At 46.4% G+C, this 4132-nt stretch overlaps 1 pseudogene; it reads right to left on the bottom strand.

The window, feature by feature from the left end:
- Positions 1-321: 321 nt before the first annotated feature.
- LOC133043104 (zeta-crystallin-like) lies at positions 322-1771 on the bottom strand (annotated as a pseudogene).
- Positions 1772-4132: the final 2361 nt, after the last annotated feature.

Raw genomic sequence — 4132 nt, 5'->3', positions numbered from 1 at the left:
GTCAAAGGTATGGAATTAACGATAAGCATCGATTAGGAATTTCTGTAATGTCCTCCAATGCCAAGAACCACTAGCATCCTGTTTCCCATTATGATGATTCCTTGATGAGAGGTAGAAGGCATAAAGAATACTGCCAGCTATAAAATAAACTACACTCCAATGCCTATGATTGCTAAAAAGAAACATTTTTTTTTTAGTAGAAGAAACTCACTGAATCAAATGAGTGCTAAGCAGAGCAAATGCAGTGTACTCAAAACTGAAAAAAGAAACCTCTAATGACACAGGAAATCAATGCAAGAATTCATCATTTGAAGAGAAGATTCATTTTTCCATAGCCCCACCACTATGAATGATATCTTCATGAGCCTGGGCTGCCTTCTCCAGTGAATACTGGGGGCCAATTACTGGTCTCAACCAACCAATTTCCATTCCAGCTTGGAGGGCTGCTGCAAACTGCTGAAATGCCTCCTTGGAGGATGAACGGAGAGCTACTCCTTTTGTGCTAGATTCCTTTGTCATGGATCCTGTGGGTTTATTTCAATAGGACCTCTGAGGCCAACAACTATTCCCCATCCTCCATGTGACAAAAAACTCAAACCATCGCTAAGATTGACATTAGCAAACATTTCAATAATCACATCAACTTTTATTCACCAAAAGATGTCTTAATTTAATCAATATAATTGGGTTCTTTGTGATTAAACACTTCATGGGCTCCATTTTGGAAAGCAATCTTTTGTCCTTTCTTAGTAGTAGCTGTGCCCAAATCTTTAAGCCATAAGCTCTAACCATTTGGCCTGCTGCTCTTCCAGCTCCTCCACTAGACCCACAACACTTCCTCCAGCTTTCACGGACACTGTGGAGCAGACTCGATAAGCAGTAAAACATGAGATGCTGATGGCAGCTCCTTGTTTAAAGTCCAGTTTTTTTGGGACACGAGTGAACAGTGTGATGGGCTGCCAGAGCAAACTCGGTGTAGCCCCCAGAGATCATCCTGGTAGTGAATGTCACCTTTCTTGTAAGCAGATACGTTATCTCCAGCAGCTTCTACTATCCCAGCCACATCTCAGCTAGGAGTATAAGGTAGAAGTGGTTTTATACTGTGAGTGCCAGAGCGCATATATGCATCCACTGGGTTTACACCACATGCTTGGACTTTGTTAGAACCTGATGGTCTTCCAGAATTGGTACAGCAACATCCAACTGGAGTTTCAGCACTTCGGATCCACCAAATTCAAAAACTCAAATAGCTCTCACCAACTTCTGTCCTGTCACTATAGTGATCTAGATACCTGTTCTAGGCTGGAAAACCAAAATCTTCAAGCCCTCCTCCAGATTCCACAGGGTTTAAAAAAATAAAAGCTACTGAATACCATTTATTATCCACCACACATTTTTTGGGCTTTCCTGGTGACTCAGACACTAAAAAATCTGCTGCAACACAGGAGACCTGGATTTGATCCCTGGGTCAGAAAGATTCCCTGGAGGAGGGAATGGCTACCCACTCCAGTACATTTGCCTGAAGAATTCCATGGACAGAGGAGACTGGCGGGCAATAGTCCATGGGGTCGCAAAAAGTCAATGAGCATTGAGCGACAAATGCTTTCCCTTTTTCACCTCACAAGTTCTAACCTTATTCCCTTTCCTTTCATCTAGGTATTGAGATCTTTTTTGAGGATGTCGCTGAGTGTCTTGGGACATACTGAGCAGGGAGGAACTGCTTCTCTTGCTGACTGAATTCCTGAGGAAAATTGAGGCGAAGGCTGGTTTGTCCAGGTAACCTGCACAGGTGGATCAGGAAGGTCACCCACACCCCCCAGCACCAGGCTAGTCTCCTCCTGGCAGGCACACCTCCTCCAAGCAGGACCATATGGAGGGAGCTGAGGATGTTCCTTCTCAACATCTCGTGAAGAATGTTTCCTCCTTGTCATCTGCTGGGGGTGAACAACCTTGAATTGAGAAAAGATGAAACCTGCAAGAAAGGAGCAGGTTATGTGACCTTGGACATGTTACTGAACCACTCTCTCCTTTAGTTTCTTCATCTGTCCAGTTAAACTGTGAGGACACTGAGATCATGCATGCAAAGAGCTTCCCATAATGACTGACACAGAGTAGGTGTTCAGTCAAAATTAACATTTTTAAAACTTGCTGGGAAGAGACAGGGGCCAAGAGTCTTCTTTCTGGTGATGAGAATCAAGCAGAATTTCCTTTGGGGCAAGTCAGAGAATCCTGACGCCATTGTTTGTATTACTCAGGCTTCTGCCTAGAGCCTTTCTATTCCCCATCTTAGGAATTGTACCAAAAGATTGTACCAAACCGAACAGCAGGATCCTGCTGGCCCATAAGACAGAGAGGCTAGAGAGGAACTGGAGGAGCTGGTGGGACCCTGGATCTACCACTGCCCCACTCTGGGGCTCTGTGCTTATATGTTAGAGTCTCAGACTTGCCTGTGTCCAATGGGAATAGCAATTCAGTTTGATGGACCATGCTGAGGGCCTGAGTGAACTGCAGGGTCGGAGGTGGGGAACCAAGTGAAATCTTCTCATCCAAAGGCCCAGGGAGGCCTGGACCAGGGTCAGACCCAGGGGTCAGGGTGGACCAGAGGGTCCAGGTTGGAGACTAGTAGGCAGGCTTGGGCAGCAGGGCCAGGACTAGAGTGAGGAGAGTGGGCCCCGAGGACACAGAACTGAAGGGGCTGTGACGCTAGCAGAGGTCCCCAGAGTGGGAGGGGGGGCATTTCTTCCCTTCCTGATGGGATTCCCCTCACACTGGGCTAGACGGCCCTGGGGGAATATGTCCTCCACACCCAGCCTGGGACCTGGATTCTCACTCCATCTGGGACCCTCTTCTAATCTACGTGGAGCCTCCCTGACAGTGGAAGGCCATGTGGCTCAGTGAGCCCTCCAGGGTCACAGTGAGTGGCTGCGATTGTGTGTCATTTGAGGGATTCTGGGGAGTCTCACGCATCCCCACCAAGGAGGAAAACACCTCCTCCACCAGCTGTGCAAATGCTGGTCTCTTCAGGCTCAGCCGTTCAGACGGATGTTTCCTCAAGTCTCTTGAATCTTTAGAGGATCGACTAAGCTGCACATGACCTTGGGGCAGGCTCATGAAGCTGTCACAAATTAACATGTGACCCCTGAGAGGTCAGGGGTGCTGGGTCAGGAGTCAGTGAGGTGGGCTGCAGACGTCAGGGGAACCAGCAACACATCTCCTGATTTCCAGGCAATTGGGGCAGTGGATGGACTCAGGGACCTTCTGCTGGGAAGGTCAAGGGAACAAGGTTTAGAAGACAGCTGATGGCAGACTAAAGGACTGTTAAGGTGCCTTCTAGTTCTGACTTTGGGGTGTTTTTTCTATTTTTACAAATTCTAAGTCACAGTGACAGCCAATCTGCAAAAGAGTGAGGGCACAGTGCCCAGGACTATGCTTTCATTTGAACCAATGGCAAATTTAGGGGATCCTCAAAACCACCTTCAGGTTTGAGAATTCCCTATAGAACAGACAGGACACACAGAAAGCCATCATGATCCCAGTGCATTACAGGAAGACTCTGGGTTTCAATCAGCCACAGGGCAGAGTCTGGGTGGATTTCACACCCGAATCTTCGATTGTCCCCAGGATGCGTTACTGTTCTGGAGCTCGGTGAGTGGCAGGGCACAGGGAACACTGCCTGCCAGGCACACTCACACATTTTAAAACAAATTATCTTGAACTCCTTATTGCCAAATTCAGACTGAAATTGAAGAAAGTGGGGAAAACCACTAGACCATTTAGGTATGACCTAAAAAAATTCCTTATGACTATAAAGTGGAAGTGAGAAATAGATTTAAGGGACTAGATCTGATAGACAAAGTGCCTGTAGAACTATGGACAGAAGTTCCTGACATTGTACAGGAGACAGGGATCAAGACCACCCCCAAGAAAAAGAAATGCAAAAAAGCAAAATGGCTGTCTAAGGAGGCCTTACAAATAACTGTGAAAAGAAGAGAAGTGAAAGGCAAAGGAGAAAAAGAAAGATATTCTCATTTGAATGCAGAGTTCCAAAGAATAGCAAGGAGAGATAAGAAAGCCTTCCTTAGCGATCAATGCAAAGAAATAGATGAAAATGATAGAATGGGAAAGACTAGAG

This window comes from Dama dama, chromosome 22 (genome assembly GCF_033118175.1).
Source record: "Dama dama isolate Ldn47 chromosome 22, ASM3311817v1, whole genome shotgun sequence".
NCBI classification, from domain to species: domain Eukaryota; kingdom Metazoa; phylum Chordata; class Mammalia; order Artiodactyla; family Cervidae; genus Dama; species Dama dama.
The sequence above is the reverse complement of the archived record's forward strand: the minus strand, read 5'-3'. Positions and strand labels throughout refer to the sequence as shown.